The 17,339-nt window shown below is 40.0% G+C and overlaps 1 protein-coding gene across 7 annotated transcripts in view; it reads left to right on the top strand.

The window, feature by feature from the left end:
- The window catches only part of TRIM2 (tripartite motif containing 2), a 122,577-nt gene that overhangs the window by 51,609 nt on the left and 53,629 nt on the right, over window positions 1–17,339 (top strand). The window contains exons 1-2 of one of the 7 annotated variants that reach the window (XM_074866642.1): window positions 8,381–9,152; window positions 10,389–10,519. The exons of 5 other annotated variants lie outside the window; for them this stretch is intronic. The gene's annotated coding sequence lies outside the window, so the exon portion shown is untranslated. Of the gene's footprint in view, window positions 1–8,380; window positions 9,153–10,388; window positions 10,520–17,339 lie in introns of those variants that run through there. One more of the 7 variants, XM_074866641.1, reaches the window with a different exon arrangement.

The raw sequence follows: 17,339 nt of genomic DNA, 5'->3' as shown, positions 1-17,339 counted from the left end.
TAAAAAAACCTGACTACTCTGAACTGCATATGCTATAATTATACTTTCTGATTCTGAGATGGTAGGCAGCTTGTGAAAACAAAATGATTTACTAATACTCATTAACTGAGCTTTCAGATAGCCTGGGAAGCAGATAAGCATATCATCCTCAATCTACAAGAGAGGGAAATGAAATCTGCAAGAAAGCTGGAAATAGAACTAAGATCTGATTCCCAGGGCTGTGTTTTTACCAAAATTCATTTTCTTACCCTGGCTCTGTAGGTGCACTGTATGTTGACTGTGGGATCCCTTGCCAACATTTTCCTGCAATTGAGTCTTTATTCTGCAGGCACATTTGCAATATAGCTATTGTTCAGTTATTTGGCAGTTAACGAAAGGTATTAATTTGGGGTTGACTGAAACCCTAACCTCTTACCATGAACTCTTAAGAGTACTTCCCAAATATACTTACAGTTGCCAGATTACAAAGCCTGTAATATTGAATCTGATCTACTAGATTTCCCCTTCTTTGACCTTGAGAATGTCAGGCCAGCTCCCAGAACTGATCGATGTCTCAGGAAAGAACAGCTCTCTAGATTAATAAGAGTCTTGAGTTACTGGAGGTGTAATTCATGACACTGAGCATTTGAATTCTTAGGGAAAGCAGGAGGCTTTAAGAGTGCTTTTCATCTCAGGGCTTTGGCTTATTAGCAGGTGCTCTGCTGATGTGTTCTATATGCTTGGCACACATAATTAAGGTTATAAGAGAGAGCCTGTGAATGAAATACCACATGTGCCCCCCTCCCATCAGCTGTTTGAGTCTGACCAGAAAACTGAATTGCCAGGTAGCAGGGAAAAGTCTTGAGGGCTTGAAAGAAGCAGGGGCAGCCTTCTCTCAGGTTTGGATAGACTTTCTTGAAAAATCACTCCCCGTCAGTACTCAGGTCTCCCTAGGGATAGAGCCTGAGATTTGCGAACAAGCCCTCGTCAGCCTCCAAGTTGTCCTTTCTCTGAACCCTCTAATATCCTCCATGCTAATATCCTCAGTTTTCACCCATAACTATGAAAGCTTTTAAAATCTTTCATTGTGTTTTGTTTTTTTTTTTTTTTTTTTCAGGTCCATTTTCCTAGGTATTAGATCCTTTTCTAGGTAAGGGATGTTGTTGCCTGATACTGGTTGGTTGTAAAAAATGAAAAATGCTAAGCATGCAGCCTCTTCTATTAGAAAAGAAAAAGCATCAGTGTTGTAGTACTTACATCTCATACATCAAGAGCAGAGGGTCTCCTTCTAATGTGTGCATTTTATTTTGGTGGTGTTGCTCAGAGAAAGCACTGCACTTAGCAAAGAAAAGGATTGCAAGGCAGGTTATATGTGCAGGATTCACCACAGGAGAATAGAGGAAGTTTCTCAACCGGGAATTTGCCACAGGGCCAGTTCTGTAGGGTGGGCTGCCTGAAATATAATAGAAAACACAGGTCAAGACAGAAAGAACAGGGATCACTTCCTATCTTCCTTGCCTCTGGCAGAGAATGAATTGCAGTGGCTAAGTGGTCTTCAGGTCTGTGCTGCCTTAAATTTGTATCTACCAGAGTCCACTGTTTTCTTTGACTTCTGTCCTGTCTGATATGCCCAGCCCCCCAGCTGGCCAGCAGTGCTGAAGGAAACAAGCCTCAATGGCATACAGCTACTTGTACTGGCTGTGCTCTGTCCCTGTGCTGGGAAGATGTTCCCTTGGACTCCATAGGCAAGCCCTAATCTTTTCTCTTACTGAAATCACTGGCTTACAGAACAGACTCTGCATTGCTGCTTTGCTTTGATAGTGTGTAAAAGGCACAGTCTTGCAAACTACATTCTTTTAGGGTACATACAGGACTGGTATAAAATTAACTGCAGCCTCCAGATGGCCCACCCAGATTCTTCTCTCTAGTTCACCTCTCTCAGGCCCAGAAAGCAAATTGTATCCCCGTATGTGCTCAAGTAGGCAGGAAATATTATAGATGCCACTGCTCCTTCATCCACGAAGGAGGTTTTAAATATCTCTGTTTCCTTCCTTTTTGCCTATGTAGCTGGGCCAAAAGTCTACGAAAGCAGCAGTTTGAGCTCGTAACATAAAATGTCCCTAATTGAGTGGGGAGCTTGCTGTGTTCTGTCCTGGTTGCCGCTGTCTAAAAAAATTATCATGGCTGTCATCAGCCTTTCCCTCTTATCACTGCTGGTTCACAGCATGTGAAACTGAGAAGCATAGTACCTGTTAAAATTCAGGGATTGCGCTGCAGTTTCCTGCATGAAATGAAATCATACTGGGGCTCGCTTTCTTCCTGATATCTTTCTGCTTACACAGCATCTTCAGTTGACACTTTACCTAATGCTCCCTAAGGTGTACTATAACCCCCTAATGTACCCTAACTGTCAGATGTTAATGTTTGTTATAGTATTACCCTGTCATGGAATTCTGCAGGTCTTACTCTGGCAAAACTCCCACTAATGGCAATAGGGGAACTGGTTACTGAAGGGCTGAAAGGCTGAGGGGGACTGAGAGAATGACAATCTTTTCTCATATGTATGGTTTAATTTCTCCTTCTGATTGGGATACTTAACTTTAGAGTGGTACCTTTGGCATTCTTTTCAATAAGTTTTTGAATGTGTAAGAGCAAGTTGATAGGTCTTTGATGAGGTTAATATTAACTCCAGCACTGCACTGGCTGAACTTTCAGCATATTACAGTTTTCAGATATTGCCTTCATGAGACCATCTGTCTAAAGAAATCTGCCTCCTTCTCTCCATCATCATTTTTTCCTGATTTCCACTCTTCTCTGTCACTTTGAAATCTGTGCTTGACACTCATATACACTTTGGGACCCAGAGCTACATCAAAACAGTGCCTTAGTTCACAGTGGCTATGGAATATGTTATACTGTCACACTCCAATACACAGATGGGAAAATGTGAGCCAGGGCTACTGTGGCTCTGACTGTAAAAAAAAAGGATACAGGAGTGGGCAGAGATGATCATGTGGGTAGAAAGAACAGGGGCAGCATTCTTGTATATGTGTGGAGGTACATAAATTAGGGTATTCTCAGTAGAGATATCTTGTATTCCCACCTGCCCCAAAGCCCTGCACAGCCTCAAGCCTGTCAGCCTTTCACTCTGGCTTTTAGTGTCTCCTAGCCTGAGGCCCCTCACCCTTAGATTCAGTCTCCAGGTCATGGCAGTGTAGAGCATCTAGCTCCTCCCTCCGGTCCATGCCCCCCTGCCTCAACCACACAGTTCACAGCCTCTTCATCTTTCTGCCATAACTCCTCTCCTTCCATTCTAGAGCTACCTTTTTTTCCAGGCCTCCCAGATCCCATTCTCCTGGACCTCTGTGCTCCATACCATTTAAGATGCTTGTTCTCCCTGCCTTGCAGTCCCTAAAAGCTTCCCCAAAGCCCTTTGCTCTTTGCCATATTCCCCTCCTACTCTTAGCTGTCATCACTACAGCTCAGTGTTTGCAGTCTGAGAAACAGGGGGCTGTTTCTTCTCCCTTAGAGTCTCAGGTTCTTCAGTGCAAAGGTCTCAGCATACCTTCTTTTTCCTCTTTCTTGTTGTACTTGAAGGCAGGAAGGTAGGACAGGTCTAGGGTAAACTAAGCACATACTAGCCCTCTGTATGCTGTAAGATTGGATAGCTCCAGGCAAGGTCAGAGAAAGACTAAGCCGAGAAATATAAAAGCATGGTATATTTTCTAGAAAATGTATCCCTTTCTATTTCTTTTGGCAAACAAAGAGTCCAGTATTCAACACGTGTCTTGTGAACCAACTTCAGGCCCAGAGCTGCTTTTGAACTGTTTGCTGTGATACTTCATGTGCTCATTTCTTTGTGTTACTGGTCACATGGTAACATTTCTGATTCTTGGATGAACGATGTTTTCAAACAAAAAGAGGGATTTGGGCACATTACTTTTGGTCCAGAACTTTTCATGAATGCAGCCATATGAAAATGTATTACATCAGTGTTTCCTGGATACTTGCTTTTGAAAGAAAGCTTCCTTATGTGAATGAAAGTTTGTGAAAAACAGTAATACTGAGACACTACAATGTTATAGGAGCCAGGGCTGGTGGTTAATTTCTGAAAGCAAACTATCATTCAGGGCAGTACAGAGCAGACGCGTGAGCCTGGCGCAAACTGAGTGTATGCCAGTGTTTGTGGGCCATGGTTGCCACAGAAGTGTGACATAGAGCTTGAAGTAAGATTACAGTCAGGAGGAGTGTGGGGCTTACCTGCTGTTTCATGCTATATTTTCATAAGCAGCTTAAGCATTTGTCTCACAGTCTTCTTTCTTCCCCTACTCCAGTTCATAATGCCCCACGTCTGTGTCAGCTGCAGCACTCAGCAGCTAATTCACCTCACTCACCTTGCAGAAAATTGACCCATTTTGTCATGGGTCAGTTTTCCATCAGGCAATGAACTGTATCTGTTCACTGGGAGTCCAACAAGCATTTCAGTGCAAGATAGTAAGTGGGAGTGTACAGCCAGAGGGGAAAAGGGAACCTTTGAAAACAGTCTAATGTTTGTCTTGTGAAATTACATCCTTCCAGTATTTGACCTTCCCTTATGAAAACCACTGGGACATATGCACTGCCTGCTGTTTGCTGGTTTGTTACTTAAAGAATACAAAGTATCCAGCCATTAACCCATGTACTGTGGGCTTCGGGGTGGGAAAAAGGGATCACCATCCCAGCTCACTCAGAAGGGAAAAGGCTGCATGTCTCTGTCACCAAAGCACTGTGGATGAGATCGTGTGCCCCAGGCAAGCCCAGATCCCTGAAGTCACAGATGTTAGTGAGACCTGATGGGAAAAAGTGTCTTAGTGCTATGCTTATTCTCCCTTTTTTTCTGGGGACAGCCAGGGGCTACTGCAGGCTGTAATGAAAACAGCAGCAGCCGTGGGGCTTCTCCAATGATGACATCAAGGTTATAATGCATTATGTCTTTGTCTGAGTTACGTATTTTCTTTCTGTGGAAAAGAAGTGATACATTATAAAGCAAAATACCAAAAGCACTGAAACAGCCCAATCCTCATCTAACGGTAGGAGCAGGCTGCAAAGGCTTATCACACTATAATATCTCTTCAGAAGATCAGCTGACAATTATGTGCCTTTCTGGAGGGAGACAGGCTTTTGCCAAACTCAAGTCACTGGTCACCAAGCTGAAGTACTAAAATAAAATATATAGTAAGTGAGGCCAGACCAACTGAATACAAGCTTACCATCTGAACGCAGATGCAATATATTCCATGTGCTGGCTTTAAAATGCTGGTGGTAAAATGATTTATAATATCACTAATTTGTCTTTAAAAAATGGGTTATTGTCACTGCCAAAACTCTGCATCATTTTATTTCATCAACAGTAAGTGAACTGAAGCTTCACCTTGAACTCCTCCAAGGGTAGATTTGTCTCAGTTTATCAGACTTGTGTGTTTTCAGTCTGTACAAAGCCTGCCAGTTTGTTTGCATCAGAATTCTCATCTCGGACTTAAACTATGACCGACTAGAAATCTGCATAAACATTTAAAACCCTACACCAAGCAGTCAACTGCTGAAATGAAAGGTAAACACATAGGTGTGGTGCATCCCTGGCTTCTATCATTCAGGCAATTTCACAGATTCAAATTAAATGGCAAGGTGCATCCTTCACCAAACCCAGACCTTTCACCTGTCACTTTCTCAGTATTTAAACTGCAAAAAACCAGGATGGAAAATAGGTTGCCTTAATCTGTGCCTTTGCAATTCAGCAATCTCAATACAACCACACTAGACTAGATGGGAGCAGAATCCAGGCCAAGAGAGATACATATTCTGCCACCTACTGTGCATCACAACCTGTCTGTCACTGACTGAGGAGGGGCACTTTTTCTTTGCTTTAATGAACATGCAATGAGGTTTAAAAAGACCTTTCAAGAATCTATGTGCAAAGCTGCATCTAATCAGTATAATCATTATCTAAGCTGCATCCTACTCCACTCTTGTCCTACTAACATCATTGATCTTGGTGAAAAATCAGCGTTGTTTTCTATGGAAAATAACAGGGTTGTTTTGTAGCTGCCATTTGGAAACATCCCAAATGGAAGCTGCCATTTTTCTGAGAAGGCAAAGTGCTCCTAGTAGGTTGTTTTCCCTATCTGATCTGTTCTTTGTTGCAGTCTTTCCCATATGAAGCTTTCTAAGTAAACTTTTTCTCACCATGAAACTGGTGAGTATCTTCCATCTGCATTTCTCCAGAAAACTAACCTCCCTGTGCTAGATAGGAACATGGTGCTTGACTGCCTCAAAGTTCATGGAGACAGAGTGAGAAAGTGGGCATCAAATGATGCCTTAGTAATATCCAAGCAACAGTGAGGGGACACACAGCTAGCCTGCCTGGAGGCAGGAGCTATCTATGGGCAGTAGGATGCTGATACCCCGCATGGATGATACAAAAGAGGAAATGAAGAACAGAAAAGAAGGGAGATAAAGATGGTGAATAAGAATGATGCCTGGAGCCTGGAAAATGAAGGGTTCATTTAAAATCAGTCTTCTTTTTTTGAATCTTGAATTTTCTTGAAGTTTCCTTACAGAGTTATTGTTTGTAAAAGCTGCCTTTGATGTAAATGGACTGTTTTTTTTGAGAGAATGGCTATGTTGAAGGGTACCTGAGAGATCAGTGTGAATTAATGCATTTACTCCTCAGAGGGTAGAAACATTCAGTTGGCACAAGCATCCACAAACTGAAAGTGGTTATTTCAACCTATTCTTCACTTAAACACCATGTCTCACCAAAAAAAGAGTTCTTATTCCAAAAAAAAACAGCCATTCAACTTGTCCTGTAATGTGATAGTACAGTGGGGAAGAGAGCCTACATGTCCAGAAAACCATACAAGGGCTACTCTGCTTACCCCATGAAATAATTTCTGGCCCCAAACCTGGAAGTCTGCTCTACTGGGATTTCATGGAAAATATCAGTCCTGATAAAAACAAGATGTAGTCAGTTCTCCCCACTTGTTTACTAAGTGGGAGAAGAATAACTCAACTGTTAGCAAACCTTGTTTCCAGCTGTTTCAAAAAATGGTATTATTTGCTTCAGCTGACGTCTGTGCATTTCAAGTGTTTCACTGCTTACTACCTTGATGGGAGAACAGAACGAAGAGAGGAAAAATGCTAGAATGCAGGCCAAAGATGCACAACTGTGGTAACAGCTGAGCAGTAGAGCACATCAAATCTGTTCTCCAGTACCTCTTGTTTGTGTGTGGTGCTCTGGTGTCTAATAATAAAACTGAGCTCGTGTGTAGCCTTTTACACTGGATCACTGGATTGTATTTCACTCATCTGGAGGGCTGTCTGTTTTCACAAAAGCTGTAGGAATATAATACCTTTGAGATCTCTAGCATTCTACCTGATGTGACTGAAATTATTCAATGAGTTATACACCTATTAGAAGGAATTGTGACAACACAGTCAAAAATACACACAAATAAAATTAGTTCATAATTTTCTCCTTTGCTTCTCCTGATTAGAGAGTCTTGATATTTATTTTGTTTTTAAATAATTCAACTGCTTTTGACATTAACAGTCCAGTCATGTCAATTCTGGATCCAGGTACAATATGAGTAGACAATCAGCACATCCTGATTGTGCAAAGATGAAAAACTGAGCAAGTGACAAGGCTCAGGATTTTTAGGCAGAGTGTTCACAATGGTGGTTTTATTTTGTTAATGAGTCACTGTACTGATTCACCCATGCTTTAGTGAAAGCTGCCTCGTTTAGAGATTCTCACTGTTCAAATAGAAAAAGAAAGATTATTCCCAGTAGGGAAGCTTGCAGAAGTCCTCTGGCAAAACTGAAGACCAAATAAAACTTGATATTTTAAAGTAAAAGAACATGCAGATAACAACAACTTTAGTTTTAAGTAATGGCAAAACTTTTTTTATCCACCATAAAATTGGATTCTGAATTTTTGATTGGGAAAACAATGTTCTTCAGTACTGACTCAAAAGCCTTGAGGTATCCAAAAATATAGGTGACCCCTCAAGCCTCTGGTACCTGAATTTAATCAGGGCAGTAGACCATTAAATAGCTGAAAATAGGGACTGGAAGTGACTTAGGAGCTTCAAGTCATAGACTTTCATGGAGTGCTTTTCAAAATTTTGCTTGTGATACTTCTGGTAAAATGCTCATTCTTGTAATTAATGGATCTGATCACCCCAGAGGTTCTCTATCAAGCAACTGTCTGCTGACTGTGAGAGTTGCCTTATTAGAGAGAAAAAAAAAAACAAACAACAAAACAAAACCCTCCAACACAATAGATTTGCTTCCCACCTGGAAGCATTTAAAGGATGTAAGTGGATCAGCATTCACTTCCCTGTTTATAAAAAACAGGTTGTTCTAAATGACTTGCTAAACTGTTGAACTATTTCAAGTAATGCACTGGGTTTCTCCCCCCCCACCGCCTCCCTTCCAGAGAAGCTGTTTGTGCTGTGGAGGGAGGGAGGGCTGCAAGGTTGGGTTGTTTTCACGGAGGGAAGGGACACGGACGGACAGGAGGGGATCCGGCTGCCACCTTCCTGAGTCTTGTGGGGTGCTCTTGGCTGCTGGGGGCTGCCTGGGGGAGCAGTCAGTCATCTGCAGGCAGGAGACCATCCCAGCACGGAGCTGGCTGTTTATTTTCAAAGCCTTTGTACCTCAGCTTACTTGTAAAGCTGGTGCTTGGGGAGTTCTGCTAAAACCGGACTGTATATATTCCCTGGTTTGTCTGTAATTTGTAGCTTATGAAAACCAGATGGATGACTCTGTGCTCTGTAAGTTACTATAGGGATGGGAGCTTCTGACATAAGAGCAGCTTTTACAGAAAACACTGAGTTAAGGAGATTCAGGCTCAGGCTAGATTGCTTCTTCCCTTCCCCCCTTTTGTCTATTTTTACTGCATCATTGGTATGTGTCCAAGGAAAGTCGGCCATATCATTCGGAAATACAAGGGGATAAAGTTCGACTGTCGGATCTCTTCAGCCTGAGAGACTCCAGAGTAAATGAACTGGGAGAGAGAGAATTAAAAGGAGAGATTTCTTTAGGTGAACTTTTTTGGTTGTCTACTCTGCCAACAGCAGTGTAAAACAACGAAGAAACTGCAGCCGTCCTTTCCCACTGTCTTTCTAAATAAAGTAAGTTACCCTTTCACACTCTAACTGTGTGCTTTTTCTGCTTTCGAGTATTTTGTGAGAGCAGTGGTTTTACAGCGAGTCTGTTCTTGCCAGGAGCTCTGCTGTGTGAATGAGTGAATCGCTTTGTCTTTCTTTCTTTCAAGTCAGGGTGGTAGTAGGGAAGCCGAGCAGTTTGACACCACCTTTCTTTGACAGTTGCGCTAGCTCGACTTTAGATGGCTGTCGAAACCTTTAAACCTTTTCAGTGTTTGTGCAGAAAATCGTTTGTAGTTGGCAAAAGACAATAGCAAATGTTTTCATTGAACTGTGTGTGTCAGGCTTGCCGTAAGAGCAGGCATTTCAAAGAGGATTGTGTGATGCTGTGTAAACAGGACAGGATGTGACAAGGGAAAACAAATGTTTCCTGCTCTTTAATATTTAAAATAAATAATTGAAACAGAGCCAAGGAGTTTGCCTAGGAAAGAAACACTGATGTTTATTCAGAGCAAAATAACCACTCTGTAAATCTGAGAGGACAATGCCAAGGTCTAATTAGGAGAGTTTTACTTTTCACAGGTGTCCAGTTTTTTGAAGTTGTCAGTCGGCATTAATGTTGCCATATTTTGTAGTTGTGCTTTTGTGAAGAGTAACTTGAGCCATTATCTGATGTGTAGCTCTCCATAGGTTACTTAGATTGGTTGATTTCCCCCCTTTTAGTTTATTTTACTATTTTCAAATGCAGTCTAGGCAGACTGTCAGGTAGATCGATAGGTTTAAGACCAAGGGATTGCAATGATAATGTACCAGGTAATATAGTAAGAGTAAGACAAAAATTGCCCTGAAGTCAAACATTCATTACACCAAAACAATTACATAAATGTTAATTTATATGGGGACAAATAAGAAAATAGCAGTGACAGTACAACGAATAAATAAGTATATCTTAGGTAAGGATGTGGCATAAGAAAAGTTGCTTTCTGTTCCAGCCTTGGATTTTTTGTCTTTGAGAGCAGTGGATTTATTACTTGGATAACAGTTCTGTGGCCAACTATCGTGATTTAATCATCAGAAGTTTTTTTCTTAAAATTCCACATTGCTGCTTGTGCAAGAACTGAAATTAAATTGACTACTAATACTAATGAGAGCTTGTAGAAAATGTGAATATTTGGAATACACAGGAATATAAACTGTAGGGTTTGGAAAACATATTAAAAGGTTTGGTTTGTTAAAATCTGTATAAACTTGTTTATTTTAAAGCTAGTCCCATACTTTTCTGGAAGATGGACTGATGGCCTGGAGTGGTTATAAAGAGAAAGTACAGGAAGCTCCTGTACCTGGTGCTGGGACTGCACTGTCCTGCTAGGAAACAAAGCCAGCAGAAAAAGGAGGTTAGTTCCTGTTTCCAGAGAGTTTTTTGGGGGGAATCACTCTGTTGGCTGCTAACAAAATGAAATAAGGCTTCTGTGGTTTGGCCTTCATCCAGGACTGCTTACCATAAACCAAAAGTTTCTTCAAACTTCTCAGCTAAGCATTTGACAAACCTGAGTTGTGAAGAATCTCCCTGGTCTGATCTGGACCTGCAGTGCCCACAGTTTGGCTATAAAGAACAGCTTGGAGTTTTCTTCATGGTGGGCTCATTTCAGTCCATGAGATTAATCCTTTTTCATGAGAAATGGCTTTGATACACCTTTAATACACCATGGCTTTCCTCAGGGAGAAGGCTAAACAGAACTTCTTTGTTGCTTCAAGAAGCACCACTAACATATGCTGCTTGAGGGCCAGAAGGAAACATGAAGTGGGTTTTATGACAGAACCAATTCTAGATTTGATTATAAGGTTTCTGGGAAGAGGGAAAAATTAAAATAATGGAAACATTTATTTCAGCCAGCTGGGAAAGATCTTTTGGTTTCTTTGTATAATTCATAAAGGGAGACAGCAAATGTATCATGCCAGATACAGAATAAAATTTAGAAGTACATCTAAGTTTAATGATGTTTTTAGGGAATCTCAAATGTTCATCTTTTTCATGGAAGTTATTTTCCATATACTAACTAGAATATACGAGTTAAGTGAAATCTTGGGTTTGAGGCTAGGTTTGAGACAAGCAGTGTCCATGACCTGAGAGTACATGTGAGTGCTGTCCAAATTCTGTGATGTCCAGCAGCATGCACAGTGTTTGGAAAATTAGACCTTTCTGGCACAAAGATGACAATACTGCTGGGGGATTTCCACAGCCCATGATAGTATTCTTTCTCTGGCAATCCCAGTTTTAGCTTGAAGGTCAGGTTGTTTACTGGAAAATCCCAGATGATTGGTGCTTTAAGCCATCGTGAAAACATGCTGGGCCTGTCTTTGCCTGATAATGGAATTTCATTAATTCATAACAAAACTAGGATTTGGACAGCTTATATAAACACAGTGATGCTCCTGATTCCTTTGAGGAAAACTGAGGAATTAAATGAACTGGAAAGGTTCTGGGTGTCCTAATGCAGAGAACAAAGCGTTGTGCATTACTAAGGTGAAGCTGAAATTTAATCATCTGCATAAAGTATTAAACATACACAGTTTTGCAGAAACATGTAATATTATGTCTAGACACATTAACTATTTATATGAAAACAAAGGCACAGTGTACACAGTAGGTTAGGATAAATCCTTGAGCCAAATGTAAAAGAATTCGATTTGATCATTTGGCAAGCATATCGTCTCATCAAAATTAAATGTGCCTGAGGATGCAAGTGTAGCTAGTTTGAACTATTTGTTTATACATAGCAGCAAACGTATATATTACTCCAAATAATAAATTGGGTTTATAAAGAATTATTCTTGATAGGATTGCATTATAGAAGGGAATTGCTCTTCAGATTTACATAGTTGTTTTAAGGACAAGGCAATTCTCTGTATGATAAAGAGCCATTAATTCCAAACAATCTACAAATGCGCTGAAAACTCCAACATAGTGTTTTTGTACCTTTTTTTTTTTAGCCCTAAAAATTTTCTTCTGGAATTTTGCCCATCCATATTTTGCAGGGTAACATATATGAACTTGGTTTTTTTTTAGTCAGCTTTCAGGGACCACGTTGAAGAAGTCCAGTGACTGTCAGATTGAAATTCACTATTGCAGATCCTACACTTGGCTGACACCTTCAACCAAAATTAGATATGCTATTTCCAGAGTCTGCAGGTTGTGGTTATGTTATTGCTCATGTTTGTGGGTTAAAAAAAAAAGGGGAGGGGGGGAAGCTAACCATGTGAAATGCATGACATGAGTTGTTAAAAAAACAAGACTCTGAAACAAAATTAGTATTTATTGACAGGAATAAATGTTGGAAAGGAAACAATAATTTTATGGAGGTTTTAAAATACTGAAGGGAAAAGATCAGACCTTAGCATTCACCTCTCTACCTCCATTTTTGATAGGTTACTTTTTAAGAGACACTTGCTGCTTCTGTTAGAATTGAGCCTGCTCTTGTATTTGTTATGTGACATGAACGGATTGGAGGCAGTCCCTTGGTGTGCTGTAAGGTTTATGTTTACTTGTGCCTGTAATGGAAAGAGCAGTGTGGTTGCAAACACTTAGCAAATGCAATTTGGAAGAATTCCTGTTTTGTGAGAAATGGTGCAAAATGTCTTTCTCTTCCTCTTTATTTTTGATCAACTGGAATAGAGTCCACCACCCACTGAACAAAACTCAGGTTGACCTTTGGAGAGATGAAAATGGCATTTCATGTCAAATTTTCTGAACTGTTTTATTTCTGTAAAGACCAGGTTTTATTTCTGTAGTTTAAATAAATATTTATTGTATAAATTGTAACATTAAAGACATTTGTCTTTGTTTTCTACCATAGACTCTCTAGACATTTTCTGTCACAGAATCTGTAAACATATCTTGGCGTTACATGTCATTCCTTCTAATAATTGGGGTGGTTGGCTGTATTTGGATTGGGCATTGCTTATTTTAAAAGTTGAACTTAGCTGGAAGTCAGTAATTTAGTTTGATCATAGGAATAGCAGTTTGGAACTGGAATAGCATAAAGTGAAATAAATGATGTAACATGTGACTGTAATGTACTGTGTGAGGACAGCCAAGGAACTAGTCAGCTGAGAAGTCTGCTGTCAACCAGGCAGCCTTCCCACTTGCCAGCTGGACTTTAGGTCAATAACTCAAAAGCAAATCCCATTCAAAAGGAAGAACTGAAATAGCAATTGGAATATAGTTCTTGAGGTGCTGAACAGATAGTGTGGCAGGTAGATGTTGGCTGGCTCCATCCATCTTGCTACTAGTTAGTTGCAGTAGGGTTAAAAGAGGCACAGATAAATTAAGGAGGAGACTAATCACAGACGTGAAAAATGTTAGCAGCGTGTATTCTGGCACTTCTTACATTACACGGTGATCCCGTTAACACAAGCATCAAAATATATCCTGTACAGCTGGACTGCTACAACAGTTTACAAACAAACTGCTGCTGGAATGGCTATGATGCTTTACTGTTAGATATTAAATCTAGGCTGTAATAACTTTAAGAATATGCCCTGCCACTAGGAGAAGGCAAATTACTTTAAAATGTACTGTAATCATGTCTACCCTGAATGTTACCCTGGAAGAACTGTGGACAGCTCTGCTTTTCATGGTCAGCATTTTTGCTCACGTGTAACAGTATTATTCATTCTCTCTCTTTAAGACATTCTGAATATTTTCAGTCTTGGATACATTTCAGGAGCCAGCATGGATGGTGATCTTCAGTCCTTATTCCAGGGTGGACGCCCTCTGTGAAAGAGACATAAAGATTGGAGTAGATGCAATTACTTTTGATCAGGATTTAAATGCATGAGATGAATGTTCAGCAATCTCCCTGCTCCTAATCCAGTATGGATTTATTTGTCTTAGTGTTAATAGTCTGCCTAAATATGTGTATGATCAGTTTATTTCTGGGTGACTTTCTGTTCTTTTGTCATGTAAAGCTATTTGTTCTGTGCTACCATGAGCTTCTGTTCTTGATGATTTTTTTTCTTTCAATTCTGGAAACACAGAGTGACAATCCCCTTGTTTTCTGTTGTTTTTACAGGTGTTGAATGCTAGGTTTGAGGATGTCCCTTAATTGAACTTGTTATTTGATAAATTGTTGTGCTTAAAGAAAAAGTGCAAGTCTCTGCAAAGATTTATACTGTGCCTGCCTCTTTCTACATTAAAATTTAGTAGATCTTGGTTATTTGTGAGCTTGAAGGTGTGTAGAATTTACCAGTGTGTTTTGTGAAGCGCTCAGAAGTTGATTTAGTAAGGAAAGATCAGGGGCTGGATTATTCAGAGCTACCTAACTCTGACTAGTATGAAAATACAAATGTGCGAAGATGCTCCTGCACTTTGTGCAGAACAAAAAGTCTTCCAAAAGCAGCGATGGAATCTTGAGCAAAATTACTTACAGAACAACAACAAAATTGCACTTAAAAGATTTTGCTGAACTTGGAAATGCTCTTGAACAACACCACCACACATTTTTGTGTGTCTCTGTATGCATTAATCTCTATGCCGTCCTTGCAGAGACTTAGTGTGTATACCATATTTAGCCCCAGCCATATTTGGCCCATGATCTGTAAATTATTAGAGAACTTGCATGCTCTGTGAGAAACATGACTTCCAAAAGAGCAGATGCCACCAGGTTCAGTGATGTCAGGTATCTTCAAGGGCACCCTGGTGGTTCTGAGAACATCTATATATTGTGAATACTGTAAATTAAGATTCTTACAAGTTCCTCAGGAACTAAAATGACCTCCAGGAATGAAAACCCAGGCCTGAGGAACAAGCTTTTTACAGCATACATAAACTGTTCAAGAGGAAAAGCTGCCACAGTTCATCTGCATTTGCACGTTGGCTTTTTTTTTTTTCCTTTTCCAGTGAGGAAACACTATTCATTAAATATCCCTCTACAACTTTCTCTCCTGTAATCCCTGTATTGGTGGAAGTGTTAATGTAAACCTTCAGAGATTAACTCCCACAAGATAAACTTCTGCAGGTGTTTTTTTTTGTTGTTGTCTTGAAAGCAGATTTAATTTGGTATTCAGAGCTCAAGTAATTGCACTGTACTGGGGTTGGAAAACCCAGGGCTCAAGAGTCAGATAGAGCCACAGCCTAATTTCATACCATCTGACTTTTTTTTCTGTCCTGAGTGTTACTCTGAGACAATACTATGATATGGGTTAATGTGTGGTCTTCCCAATGTGCTTGAAAAGCCTGCTGGACCCTCTGCAAAGAACAGTCTCTTCCTTGTACTTATTACCTAGTTCTTAGTCTGCTCTGTGTAGTCTTGGGAACAACTGATCTTTCTGCATGTTAGCTCAGAAAACATTTTATAATGAAGTGATAAGATTAAGTGTTGCACCATGAAGATTTCATCAAATATGCAGTGGTAATTTTTTTTGCCTTGCAGTTAGGCATCTAAAATAGCTGGAAATAAATTTTGGTTGTGAAATACAAATATGTTCTGAGATACTCAATTAGTAATTGAAGATTAATAATTTCCTATTTATTCACAAATTTAATCCTTTACTTAAAATCTCGCAGTGGAGATAACTGCAATCCTTTATTACACAGGAAACAGAAGACAGTATGTAATAAATGACTGTTTTATAAGAACTGCACCACATGTTCTGTGTTGGAAGAAAACTCCCTCATCCCCTAGCTTCCTCAGTCTAATTAGGGTTTTTTTACTATTCCCTCCTACAAAAAAAACCAAAACAAAACAAAACCAAGATTAGACTGGTGGATGCAAAAATGTTTGTATATAATAAGGTGAATTTGCAAAAAAATAAGTGAGCAGTTCCATGAATAATTTCCTGTGTTTACGAAGTCCAGAATTTTTGTTTGTCTTAACAGAAACTGATACATTGCACAGTCTTGAATGCAAGTAAGTAGAAGAGCAGGAAGGCTTCTTCCCATATTTAACTTCTGGGATGGATTTGTATCTTTACTCCTGAATGGTGGCCTTTACCTTCTGAACAGTCATTGTTGTTTCACCTCTGGGATGTGCTGTTGCAGAAGGCATGCTCTGAAGGTGTGCACCCTCTGCAGGGACCTCTGTTGAGGAAGGTGGACAACTTTTAAACTTTTAAATCAGGATAACCAGGATAGCAATCAAGGCATGATTTCCCCAAGCTATATGGCACTGCATTTAGCATAATACAGAGTATCTTTGTAGTGAAACAAGACAAATGTCACTCTTAAGGAAATATCACTAAAAATAATGATAAAGTAAATTTGAAAAGGTAGGAAGAAGTGGGGAGAAATGCTAGGTTAGTATTGTATTCACTATGAAAGGGTTCTCTGCTTGGGGTGATGACTAGTCAGTTCTCCATTGCTGTGTGTCTTGTTTATATGACTTAGAAATGGGTGTACATGCTAAAGGTACTCTGTGGCCCTGAGTGGCATTCTTCATGCACCAGTAATGTATTAAGGCAGCTGTCTGATGGATTCATTTCACCTGGCATCCCTAAATAGCAGGGCTCTGCAAAGTGATAAAAACAGCCCTGTGGAGCCATTATTGTCCATTAACTATGCCAAAAGGGAGTGGCTACTTAGACAGCTTCCTTGATGTCTACACTGAGTATTTTGAAGGTTTGTCTGGGTCAAATCAAAAGTAAATCTAGCCTAGCCTTATAATTTGGATGGTAGCTGACAGCAGATGCCTACAGAAGGGTGTAAGAACAGATCAGATATATCATGGCACTCTCCAGAATGCTCTTGCATCTTCAACGATTTGTGCTTCCAGTTCAGCTTCTGATAGAGGTGGTGTCTTTATATTTTAAAATCTTTAATCAATTTATCCACCATGAATTTGCCCTTCTCTTCTGAAATGCCTGTAAAATATTACCAACTGTAGCATCCTGGGGCAGTGGGTTTCACAGCTCACAGGATGAAGGAGTATCCAGCACATTACTGGTAGCCTTAAAAGAGGTTTCTCATCTGTGGCCAATAAAAAGGAAGAGTAAAAAGCAATAGATATAAATTGTGTATAAAAAATTATTTGTGAATAAAATTTAACTCAGAGAACAGCATGTTCCACCTACCAAAAACCTAGTGATTGCTGTTTCATCAAGCTTCCAAAAGCATTTAAGTTCTCCTAACAGCCCCTTCACTGTGGTATCTGAACGAGAGAAGCAGTCCAGTACCCGAGATAGTGCAGAGTCTGTACAGCCTATTTTTAACTGGTTTTC

This window comes from Strix uralensis, chromosome 4 (assembly GCF_047716275.1).
Source record: "Strix uralensis isolate ZFMK-TIS-50842 chromosome 4, bStrUra1, whole genome shotgun sequence".
Lineage (NCBI taxonomy): Eukaryota > Metazoa > Chordata > Aves > Strigiformes > Strigidae > Strix > Strix uralensis.
The sequence above is the reverse complement of the archived record's forward strand: the minus strand, read 5'-3'. Positions and strand labels throughout refer to the sequence as shown.